The sequence below is a fragment of the Sarcophilus harrisii genome, chromosome 4 (assembly GCF_902635505.1).
Source record: "Sarcophilus harrisii chromosome 4, mSarHar1.11, whole genome shotgun sequence".
Classification (NCBI taxonomy): domain Eukaryota; kingdom Metazoa; phylum Chordata; class Mammalia; order Dasyuromorphia; family Dasyuridae; genus Sarcophilus; species Sarcophilus harrisii.
In genome coordinates this window covers 143,398,241-143,410,990 of record NC_045429.1, presented here as the reverse complement: position 1 = coordinate 143,410,990, position 12,750 = coordinate 143,398,241, and the positions used below count along the sequence as shown (strand labels likewise).

The 12,750-nt window shown below is 38.1% G+C and overlaps 1 protein-coding gene across 2 annotated transcripts in view; it reads left to right on the top strand.

The window, feature by feature from the left end:
* The first annotated feature begins 2,832 nt into the window (after positions 1 to 2,832).
* TAB2 (TGF-beta activated kinase 1 (MAP3K7) binding protein 2) overlaps positions 2,833 to 12,750 on the top strand; it is a 104,710-nt gene continuing 94,792 nt past the window's right edge. For both annotated transcript variants that reach the window (XM_031937647.1, XM_031937646.1), the window contains exon 1: positions 2,833 to 2,915. The gene's annotated coding sequence lies outside the window, so the exon portion shown is untranslated. The remainder of the gene's footprint in view (positions 2,916 to 12,750) is intronic.

The window sequence follows — 12,750 nt, the reverse complement described above, 5'->3', positions numbered from 1 at the left end:
CACTTAATAAGAGCTTGTTGGTTTGACTTGATGATTTTTTATTATCTTTTTAAGTTGAGTAGGGAAACCACCACAATTTTAAAGAGCATCAAATATTAAAAATCTTATTGGATCTACAGTGATTTTACTGTAATTAGAAGGAAGAAAATACCTTATTTTTCGGAACTGTCAGAGGAATAAACATTAAGAAGTTTTTGAAAGAAGAATTTGTGGACGTGGACATTTTTGATAAGGACACAATACTGCAATACTGTTTTGGAATTTCATCAGACAACTACAATTTTTTTTAATTTGAAAAAAATTTCAAATAATTACTCCAAATTGGGTGATAGTCCATTTATTGAGGGAAATTTAACAGATGTTCCCCCTTTTGGGTAAATAGGAAAGACTTGAATTATGCCCCACTCCCACCTCACAACATTAAAATGTTTCTGGCTTTACTCCTAGGACTTCTAGGAATGGACAATTAAAGTAAAATAAAAACCCCTACAATATAAACAACACTAAGATTAATTTTTTAAAGGCTTGAAAACACTAAATATTCAACTCTTTTTTGAAATTCTTAAAAGCTGTGACTTTGGGGTAGATCCAAGGTCAGTAAACTAGGTTCTCTCACTTATAATTTCCTAGACTGCCAAAAAATAAATACTCACTTGCTGTAACATGCCCCTGTTATGCCTCGTTCTTTCACAACCAGTAGAGCTTCATCTCCCCCTTTATGATCTGAGGCAGTTGGGTCCTCTATCCTACCATTTAATTGGGATGTCTTGCATCTCAGGCAACCATAAGGAATCATTTCTCCTATACATAGTTGGTCATCCCTTGCTCCCAGACAGCAACCAAAGTTGGAAGGAAGGAAGAGCAGAAGCTGCAATATCCAGTATCTTTTATTCCTTTCCACCATGTTCTTTCCTCCATCTTCCCCTCAATGCATACCCCTCCTCCTCTTTTCTGTGAGTAAGGAAAAGCACAGAAAAGTAGCAACAGTATCTCCCACTACTAGGGCTTCCTATCTCCCTATCTCCCTTCCCCCATCCTTCCTTGCTTGGCCATCTGTCATAGAGATGAAGGGGTGTGTGTGTGTGTGTGTGTGTGTGTGTGTGTGTAAACCTGAGAAAGACGAGAGAACTAACTCAAGAGCACATCCTTGGTACTCAGCTCTCTAATCCTCACCCAGTCTCTACAATCACTTCATTCTTAGGAACAAGGGAAGCTCCTCTGTAGGGTGGGGAAATGGAGATGGAAAGAGGAGAAGGTCTATTTAACTCTTCAGTTTAACTCAAACTCTAGCTGTGTGCTGTTAGTTGCAGATTAGAGGCTTGTTCTGGAGTCACTTTCTCTCTTTAAACCAGCAGAGAGATGTATGTGAGAAGGAGGAGGAGGAGGAGGGGAAGGAGGAAGAAGAAGAAGCAGAAAAAAAAAAAGGAGGAAGAGGAGGAGGAGGGAAAAAACAGAGAGCGAGAGACATGGAAGGTAAGAGAGAAGGAGAGGGAAAAAGAGACAATGAAGAGGAGAGGAAAGAGAAAGAGTTTGGGAGAAAGGGAGAGGAGGGAAAGGGAAAATGAGGGAGAGAGATTGATAGAGAGAAAGAATGAAAGTGGATAGGAGAGAGAACAAGAGGGAGAGAGGACAAAGTGGTGGTAGAGAGATGGAGAGAAACAGACAGGGAGAAAGAAAGAACAAAAGAGGAAGAGCAGGAGACAAGAGAGAATGATGGAAGAGAGAATGACACAGGGGAGATGGAAAAAAAGCGAGAAAGGGACAAGTGATGGGAAAGGGCAAGTGGTGGGACAGAGATTGATGGCGAAGAGGGAACAAGAGAGCGAGAAAGAGAGAGGGAAGTGGTGAGAGAGAGAGATTGATGGGGGGGGGGAAATAGAAAATGAGAATAATAGAGGAGAGAGAACTAGAGGGAAGAGAAAAAGTAGATGGAGAGAGAGGGAGAGAGAGAGACAGAGAGACAGAGAGAGACAGAGAAAGAAAGAGAGAGAAGAGAGAGAGAGAGAAGAGAGAGAGGAGAGAGATAAAAAAGAGAGAAAAGAGAGAGAGAGAAGAGAGAGAGGAGAGAGATAAAAGAGAGAAGAGAAAGAGAAAAGAGAGAGAGAAAGTAGAAATTAGAGGAGAGGAGAGAGGGAAAAGAGAAAGAGGAGAGAGAGAGAGAGACAGAGAGAGAGACAGAGGAAAGAGAGGAGAGAGAAGAGAGAGAGAGAGAAGAGAGAAAGAAAGTAGATGAGAGAGAGAGAAGGTGGCAGGGCAAGAGCATCTCTCCGCCGTCGGGTCAGCCCCCGCCTTCCCGGCGGCGGGAGGGAGGAGCAAGGAGTGTGGAGGGGTGTATGTGTATATGTGTGTGTGAGTGTGTAGGAGGGGGCGGGGAGCCGAAATCTCGCGGTGTTTGCCCGCTGCTCGGGCCGCCATATTGTGTGACAGTATTTTGGTTTGGACTCTGCTGGCGAAGAGAACGAGAGCGAGCGAGAGCGCTGGGGGGGGGGGGGGAGGGCTGGGGGGGGGGGGGGGGGGGTGGGGGAAGAGGGAGGGAGGCCGAGCAAGTCCGAGCCGAGCAGAGAGGATCGGGGAGCGGCGCCGCCACCCACCCACCCCATCGCCTTCGACCTGCTGCTGCTGCTGCCGCCGGCGGAGCGACCCAGCCCGACCCCCTCTCCTCTTCTCCCCTCCCCCTCGGCCACGAGAAGCGGCGGCGGCGGCGGCGGCGGCAGATCGGAGGGGGCTGAGCAGGGAGGGAGCGCTGAGGTGTCCCCCCTGCCGGGTGGAATAGGAGGCGGCGGCGGCGGCGGCGCTGGCGGCGGCCGTGGCGGAGGCGGCGGCGGCGGCGGCGGAGACTGAGACGGAGACGGAGACGGCTGCCCTAGTGGGAGAGGCGGCGGCGGCGGCAGCGGCCGCGGCGACGACGGTGAAGGGTGAGCGGAGCGCGCTGCCGGGCCTTTGCGGGGCTCCCCGGATTCCTCCCCCTTCTCCCCTCGGCTGCCCGCACCTCCCTCGGGCCCCGGCTGGCAGGATCTTCTCCGGGCTCTGCAGGCCTGTGCGCCTGGGGCGCCTGCCGCTTCCTCTCGTTTTCCCCTTCCACACCCCCTTTCCCTTCTCCCCTTCCCCCCACTGTGACAAGGGGGAGGTAGCGTCCTCGGGAGCCGGAGGACCGCCGGCGGGGGAGGGAGCGAGCGAGGGAGTGCAGAACCCGCCCGGGGGCTTCCTCGGATCTCGGCACCGGGGAGAACCCCAAGGTGGGGGAGGGCTCTTGCTGCTGCTGCCGCCGCCGCCGCCGCCGCTGCTGCTCTGCTGCTGCTGCCGCCGCCGCCGCCGCTTCTGCCCCATTGCCCTCGATCCGCCCCTTCGCTGTGTGTAAAAGTGTCTCTGTGTGTGCTAGTGTCTGAAATGGGGATGGGGGTGGGGAAGGAAGCCTTTGGCCTGGGGTGGGAGCAGGAGGTTGCGGGGTTTAAGAGGAGTGGGAGATAGTGGTTCTTCCTTTCTCCCTCTCCATCCATTTTAACGATGCCCTTTAAGGGGTCTCCGTGCCTTCCCGGAGGAGAGGTTTTTTTCTCTAATCTCCTTTCTTTACCTCCGTCCCACTAGCTTCAGCTCCTGGCTAAGGCAGATGGGATGTGTATTTATTTGGGGGGAAAGGGAGAGGAGTAAATGTCCTTACAGGTGACAGGTGCGTGGCAGTGTTGTCGGTGCTGTGGGGTTCGTCCGACTGATTTGTATACCGAAGTGTCGGAAACTGTGACTTTGTGTGTTTATATGTTTGGTCGTGTTCGATTCCATATATAGTATATTTGAGATGTTAGGGTTTCCATTCTTCAAGTCAACTTAATTGTTGTGGAGAAATTCTTCAAATGCTTCTGATAAGAGAGGTTTCTAGTAGTGGGAATTTGCAGCTTCCTCAGTCATTCCCCCCCTCCCTACCCCCACCCCCACTCCCCTGTATTCACGAAGTCCGGACTCTTAATTGGGTTTTCCGTACTCTTTATTCTTTGCAAAGAATTTGGTCCCAAATGGGTAAGTGACCTTAACACCAAGTAACTCATTTTGCATCCATTTTGTCTTTTTAAAGTAAATACTTTATACTAAGGTCAGATTCATTCATTTTTTAAATAAAGGAAGTTCATTTTAACAAGTTCACATAAAAATATTGATCAATTTTATTCAAACTCCATATGCAGCAGACCGGAGTAAGGCTTTTTTTATTCTATTCTCAGTTATTACTTTTGTTTAACGTGTGTTTTACACTGTCTAGGAATTGTCGATACACACACACACACACACACACACACACATTTTACATTTGAAAAGTAAGATTTGAATCGTAAACTTGAATTTTTAAAATTCAGTTCTAATTAGCACTTGACATACAGGCTTTTTTATAGTAAGCTTTTTTAAATCACTTGCTAGTTTTGAACTCATTTTCTTTTCATTTTATAAAGTTTTTGCTGAGCATTTTGATAGTCAAAAATAATGAGAGCAATGTCAGGTAAATGAACTGCAGAATGGATTAACTATAAATTTAGTCTTATGGGATCCTAGAAAAAAGTTCTTTTTAAACTTGTACAGACAGAATGTGTTGAATGCTGATGCTATCAGTGTTTTAACAGGAAATAGAGCAAAAATTCCAGTGATTCAGAACTTGATTGAGGTATTTTTTTTTTCTTTTAATCTAATCAGTTTTTACAGGTTATGCTATACTTTGTTTAAAATATTTAAGAGATCAAAATGAGAATCAGGCGTGTTGGTCACATTAGTCATTTAACCTTTATTTGTATCTTTATTTCATTTTTTCTCAAGTGTTTTGGAATAACTTAAGGTTAAAAAGTATCTTCCAAAAGTAACTTTGATGAACATCTACCAGAACAGCCATGAATAGTATTTTGTAACTCTTCTGAGCCAGCTTGTAGTTCCTGTGTGGCTACAAGTCTTGATTTTTTTTTTTTTTTTTTTATGATACTGGCTTGTCTAAAGACTAAATGTCAATTATAATCAGAGGTGTTCCATTGAAATGATGCTTATTTTTGATCCTCACTTTAAGGAAACTAGTCTACACTACTGTTAGTAATATCTTAAACAAGTTTTTGTAGGGTTTTCTTACAATGATTACATCTGGTGAAATGAAACTTTTAAACTACATCAAACTGAGTAGGCAAATTGATTTATCAGGGAAAATGTAGATGTTTACTGACATCTCTAGTATTTCTTACCTAATTGTTTTGTTTTAAGGTATTCTTTTGTAGAGGCATGTCATATTTAAATAAATGATTTCTTTGGAATCTTGAGGAAGAGTTGTAGAAATAGCAAAATTACCTCTGTTTTTTTCTAACAAGAATGTTTAGAATGGGAAGATACCTACTTATATAACATCATTTTGGTAAAATAGTCTTTATGCAGGATGTGGTATTCTTTATTTTTTATATTTATATATATATATATATATATCCAGGGAATGATTGAAGTAATAAGGAAAGAGGATAGCATTTTTGATTATGAATTAAGATGTTTGCCAAAGATTTAGCATTCTTTAGTGTCCAGGATCATAACTTAGAAAAACAAAACCTGGTAATTTAGAAATTTTGCTTTGTTATAAAAGTCTAAAAGAAATTTTCCATGATTATATGTTTTAAAGTTGTCTAGAGAGTGCGAATTTGGGCATATTAAACCCGTGTTCTTTTTCATTCTAATACATCTCTTCCTGGCTCTGGTTACCATGACTCTCCAGACCACTCTCTTTTATCTTCTCTTTGCCCTCCCTTGCAGATTTCTGAAGAGGGCAGAACAAAATACTTTTAATTTGTTTCATTTTTCTGAAATTAATAGATCATTATCAGAATTGTTATCCATCTAATTTGAGAGGATGGGTTGTAAGGTGGGTAATTATAGGGTATAGCAGTTAAAAAGGAAAGAGGATTTCTGATCTTATTGAAAAGTATATACAAAGGAAACTGAGTTGAGGCAAGGGTGGAGAGGGGTTAAGTGACTTGCCCAGGGTCACATCGCAAGTAAGTGTCAAATGTCTGAGGATGGATCCTCCTGACTCCAGGGCTGTTATTCTAGCCATGACTCCACTTAGCTTTCTCTAGAACTCTTTATATGGTTTCTCAAGTTTCCCTATGGGATATAACTTCTAGTTGAAGAACAGTTCATTGATAAGAATTCAGAAAGATGCTGGAGTTGTGTAATATATGTTTATTCAATACTATTATCTTTGTCTTGATTTCATTGCCTTTGTGAGTCATATTAGCAAATTATTTTTGCATTCATTTTACATTTATGGTTGTATTTTAAGAATATTTAGGTAGCTAAAATCAAAACTTGAGCACTCTGGAATCTTTCTGGTATTATTTATGATGAAAATGATGAGTGTGATAATAGCTGGCATTTATATATTACATTAAAGTGTTACAATCAGTATCTCATTTAATCTTACCTGTAGCCCTATGACGTTGGCATCACAGCAACAAGATAACAAATGGATTATCTTCTATTTTACATATGAGAAAAGCACATTAAATTAAGTGACTTAGACAAGGCCACACAACTCGAGATTTTAATCACCCAGATGCTTTTTCCTTTTGACCTTCTTCTACTTAAGAGCTTCTTAAACTGTGGGACAGTCTTGTGACTGAATGGGGAATTATGAAATTATGATTTATTATCAGTAAATGTTTGATTTGTATACCAAAAATGTTTGGAAAGTCCTGCTCTACTTCAGTAAATAGTTGAATGTTAGGACAGCAAACACTAAAAATTTAGAAATCATTTTTTAAAATTTCACGATCTTTTCCCCTAAAATAGCAAGTACAGTAATATACCCAATTAATTTCAACCTCCAACAAGAAAGTTTTGAAATAATTGTCACAAACCCCTTTGTTCTAATGCCAGTATTATTTGCCTTGGATTTCTAACAGAGGCCTTATTTATTTTTATCTAATAGTTCTTAACAAATTTGGTTTTCTGATTCTTTAGCCAGATAATAGCAAATTAGAAATAGTGACCTAGAAAGAAGATAGAAGGCCTATGAATCAGGCACAGAAACAGTAGAAGGGATAGCTGATAGTCTGACACCCACAGAAGATATAGAAAACTAAAATGCAAACCCGTAATGGTATCATATGTAATATAATAATGGATATTCAAGCCACTGACCATGAATCAACCACAAAATATATGATCTTCTATTTCAGAACATAGGAAATATATTAGTAATATCTTTTAGAGATATTTTCATGAAAAAGTGACCAAAGTTTTCACACTTGAGGGGATAGCATTTCAAATTTTTTTAAAATTCACTTATGTTAAAAATATTATTCCCAATGATACTAAAGTATTGCTATATTTTAAGCAGCCTTGTCATACTCAATTTAAACTTTAATATGAAAAAATTACAGTTAAATGCTTTTATCTTTCATAAATGCGATGTTCAGGGATACTCTTATATCTGACACCATCAGGGAATGTGTTGTGAGAATTAATCACATATTCCAATCTGTAGATACTGAATATGAATTACCAATATTTTTATACATAATACAGTTTTTCCTAAGTTTAAGAACACTTCACAGTCTTTATGAATGTGACTGTGGCTGCATATTATTTTACAATGAAAGCTAGACAATGTGAAATAGTAGAGATTTCTGCTTGGCAAATTGGACCAAGCAGTTTTCATTGTAACTTGATTTTTGGAATTTAGTGACTTCTCTGAAGATGCTTTTATAATTCTAGTATGAAATAAAAACTAACAATAATAAAGTTAATTTTCAATTAAAGGGTGGTGTCTTCAGAGCATACAATTTAAAGGAAAGGGGAAGATTAGAATAAGACTAATTATAACACTAGTTATTTTAAGGAGTTTACACTTATTAAGTAGTTTATATCAGCCTCTTTGTAGAATTATTTAGGAATAAGTAGCATTCCCATAGTGAGGGTGCTGGTGGGATTAAAAATTTGTGTCTGCCTTTCACACAATAAATTTTGGGTTTACCCTTTAATACACTGTTTTTCATTTATTTATTTATTTTGTGCTAGCTGGTTTTCTTGAGTCAATTTCGGTGGTTTTTCTACCCCTTGATTCAGAGGAGCATTTACAAAGGCCTTTTTTTTTTTTTTAAGCTCTCAAGAATCACTTGAATTTTAAAGCTAGATTAAGATGTCATGAAATGTATTATCACTTTGAAATCTGTTTGTATCTATTTAAACCTGTTTTATGTCTGTCTACATCCTTTACTAATATTATAAATATATTTATGAAATCATGGAAAGCTTTATTAGCACATTTTCTCCCCAAAATTTTTTGCTTTGAAAAATATCCTAGGTGGAGATGAGGAGGTCATTCCCTTGTGCCTGAATTACTGTGCAGTAGACCATTCTGAGGTAGTGATAAATAAATAGTCTAGAGCTTTTAGAAGCAAAAATAGGCCAAAATAAAAGAATAATGCGTGTGGCGTAATTCTCAAAGGTGAACTGTGTATTTTAATACACATTACTATCTCTGATGGGAATTTCATTTGAACTCAAGGTTTATCCTGGCATTATTGAATATAAATATATTTATATTAGCTTTCCATCTGTGACCATGTAATAGCATATCCTTATATTGCCTTGATATTTTTAAAATTTTGATAATATTTTATTTTTCCAAATAACAAGCAAAGATAGTTTTCAACTTTAACCTTTGCAAAACCTTGTGTTCCAAAATTTTCTTCCTCTTTCCTCTCTCCTCTCTCAAGACAATAAGTAATCCAACATAGGTTAAACATGTGCAGTTTAAACATATTTCCCATAGTTGTCATGGTGCAAGAAAAATTGGCTCATAAAGGAAAAGACCATAAGAAAGAAAGAAAAAAACAAGTAAACAAGAACAAAAGTGAAAATACTATACTTTGATCTACATTTAGTCTCCATAGTTTTCTCTCTGGATGAACATGACACTTTCTATCCCAAGTCTATTGGAATTGTCTTGAATCACCTCATTGCTGAAAAGAGCCAAGTTCATCATGTTGATCACATAATATTGTCACTATGTACAATGTTCTCTTGGTTCTGCTCACTTCACTCAGCTATCAGTTCATGTAAGTCTTTTCAGATTGCCTTGATTTCTAAGGAACATTAGTATTTTGGGGAAGGAAATAATTTTAAGGAAAAGAGAATTCCTATTCATTCTTTAAAAATAATCTTTTTCAAAATGTGGAATAGCTTAGTTCAGCTTTTTCTTATTCTTTGATAAGTTTCTGGGGTCTTTGTAATGAATAAAAATTAAAGTCTTCTTGAACTTCTATTAGGCTTTAGCCTAATAGCTTGAGATTCTATTAGGCCTTAGCAATTTACTTAAAATATACTTTTCAACATTCATTGATGTTTTTAAGTTTCTCCATGAGAAGTTTCTATCATGATTTTTATGTCATAAGATAATTTTTTAAACATAGTTTGTAAATAAAAAACTATTAAGACTTTTAATGCTTTTATTTTATGATTTAAAAACCCTTAGTATATTATGAAAGGTGCTTACTTGAGTGAACTCAGGAAGTCCAATTTAGCTACAGACAGGTAGAACATGGGTAAAGGGAGTCTTAAGAATTTGTAGTATTTTAATTGCCTTGTTAAAGAAACTAGCATTCTTGTTTTCAATTAAAGAAGGAAAGACAAAACAGACTTTTTGGCAGTGCTTCAAAATAGTGGTATAGAAGCCAAATAATGAAGCAGTATTTGAGAGGATCCTACAGTATCTTTGGGAAATAGTTAATAGAAGTATAGGACGTAGTACAGTAAGAATGATTCCTGATAAGGAAAAAATACATACATTTTTATAGTTACAGTAGAATGCTGTTTGTCCTTAAATGAAATGGGTAATAATAAAGGAATAATCTCTTAATGGAGAATCCTGTTTGTTCTACATAGATGGCATTAATGAAATCATTGTTTTAGATCTATTTCAGAGTAAGAGTTGGCACTTAATAAATACCTGTTGACTTAAAAATTATATTCAGGAGCAGTAGCTGAAAGGCCATCATCAAGGAAATTGTGTTTGGGGTCCAATTTATAGGACAGTATGAATTAGAATTGGGCATTCAAGAATGAATGGCCATCAACTTAACTTGGAAGGAGTAATCATGACAATTAAATTGAAATACATATATAATGCTGTTTTTAGTGGAGATAAATTGTAATACCCTTTGGGGAGGGGTGTGTGTGTGTGTGTGTGTAATTTGCAACTGAAACAATCAGGAAGCATTTATTGTATACCTGTGGCTGAGCACTGTGGTTCTTTTTTTTTTTTCTTTCTTTCTTTTTTTTTTTTTTTTTTCTTTGCTGAGGCATTTGGGATTAAGTGACTTGCCTAGGATCACACAACTGGGAAGTGTTAAAAGAGTGTCTGAGGCCAGATTTGAACTCAGGTCCTCCTGACTTCAGGACTGGTGTTCTATCCACTTGAGGCACCTAGTCCCAAGCACTGTGATGCTTAAAAAAAAAAAAATATCCAGTGAGATGTTGACTATTTAGATTATTAGTTGTAGTTATAGATTCCTAGTTATGGCTTAATAATAGTCCTTTCCATCATCCTCTGCCTTATAGATGTTGATTGTACTTCTTAATTTTAATGTATATTTTATTTTTCAATATTGTGCTTAAGTTTGGAGTCATGTGTAGTTGTTCCTAATATAGTTTTAATTTTTTTTCTAATAGTTTAAACTTTAGTTGTTTTCTTTTAAGAACCTGTTTTTTTTTCCCCCTGGTAGGTTTAAACTTTATTTTTGATATTTGGTTTCATGTTAATTCCTTTCACCCAAAAAATCTTGATGTTTACCTCAAATAGCATTAGCAGAGTTGATGGAGCAACAATTAATCATTTATTAAGTGCTTATTATGTGCCAGGCCCTGTGCTAAGCATTGAAACTGGCCAGAGGATTGGTCTAAACTATATAGCTTGTGCTTCAGCAATACAGGGATAATGGCAAAAAAAAAAAAAAAAAAAAGGAATGTTTTTCCATTCCCCATCAATGAGTGGAGAAAGGTTTGCCAATGTAAATGGGATACTGAAATCAGCAGCTCAGTTTTGTAGAATATAGTTCTCACTCAAAAAAAGTTTTTGTTTATTCAGAAAAGTGGTCAAAAGCAGTAATGCTGGCATGGAATTTTTTTAGGGAAAAATATATTGAAATGCTTATTACCTCTTGTTTATTCTTTGAAACTAGAAGTTAATTTACCATTGTCTTTACTGTTCCTTTTTTATTTAACAAAGAATCACTTTAAATAACTGGTTGCATGTTGTTTTAGGTGTTCTAACCCCTGTACCCTGTTAGTTCAGGTTTGCTGTTGGGATGAAATGAAGCACTTATGAGTCATTGAACAAAGGAGGGGGAATGGAAAGGAATAAGCATTTATATAGGGCTTTTGCCAGGCACTGTACTGAGTGCTTTACAAATACTGTATTTAGTCTTAACAACAACTCTGCTGTTATTATTCTTATTTTACAGTTGAGGAAACTGAGGCAAGCAGAAGTCAGTATCATATAGCTTAGACTGGAGTCAGAAGATTTACTTTATTTTATGCACAACAGGGATACAGAGGCGTTTAGCTTCTCTGAATAATGGAGGAAAGTTGTAGGCCTCTTCTCCATTCTAGCTGGATCTGGAAACTTGTCTGGTCAGTATTTTATCAGGGTATAATGATTCACATGGTTTTCACCAAGTCTGAGAGGCACTGACTATATGTAGCTGGGGCCTGGAAGCTTCAGCCAGTCAGATTGCTTGGGAGGAGGAAGTCGGGGAACTCGGGGACACTGGTCAAGAAAGTGTTGGTCCTATCACATATGTTCAAAAGAATAAAAATTATTCCACCATATTCAGCAAAGATTTATTAGGTACCTACTTTATGTAAAACACTATTAGGGCTGGAAATATAAAGACTAAATGAAAATAGATCTTATTCTTAAGGAGTTTACATTCAACTAAGAGATGCATAGACTGATAGATAAAAACAAAATAATTTGGGAAAGGATAAAGCATTAGTTGAGAAAGTCTTTGTGGAGTGGGATACATAATTTGGCTTGGGGTGCAACGTGGGTGAAGACAGAGAAATGAGTTCATTCTTGTAAGTAGATCCATTTGATTAGAGAATGTATTGAGGATAATACAGAAAAGGTTAGAACTGTTGGAGTTAGATTGTGGAGTGCTTTAAGTCTGAGGTTGAAGATTTTTGTATTTTTTTCCCTAGAAGAGGGCTGAATAGTTTTGAGTAGAGGAATGGCATGGCTAAGTCTGTCTCTTAGAAAGATGGTTTTGGCAGCTGGGTAGAGTTGGATTAGAAAAAAGAGTCTAACAAAAGAGAGACCAGTTAGTCTCTTGTTACAGTCCAAGCAAGAAGTACTGAGGATCTTACATAAGGTGATGCTTCTGTTAGTGGAGAGAAGGGAGAAAATGTGAGAGAGGTTGTGAAAGTAAAATAGATATAAGATTTGGCAGCTTTTTATGATAAGGAATAGAGAGGAGTTGAGTCTTAACTCCAAGTTGGAAACTTAATGACTGGAAAGATGGTAGTGCTTTCCTCAAAAATATTTAAATGGAATTGCATATCTCTTCACTGACTTTCTTCTTCCCTAGTAGTCAGAGTGAAAAGATTTCTCCCACTTTGAACATATCCCATCCTTTTGATCCTTGTCTCATTAGGAGGCCAATATCAGAAGAGCCATGTTGTAGAACCATGATAATAAGAGGTAGAAGTTGCCAGAAGGCAAATTTGCCTTCAGCAGAAGGA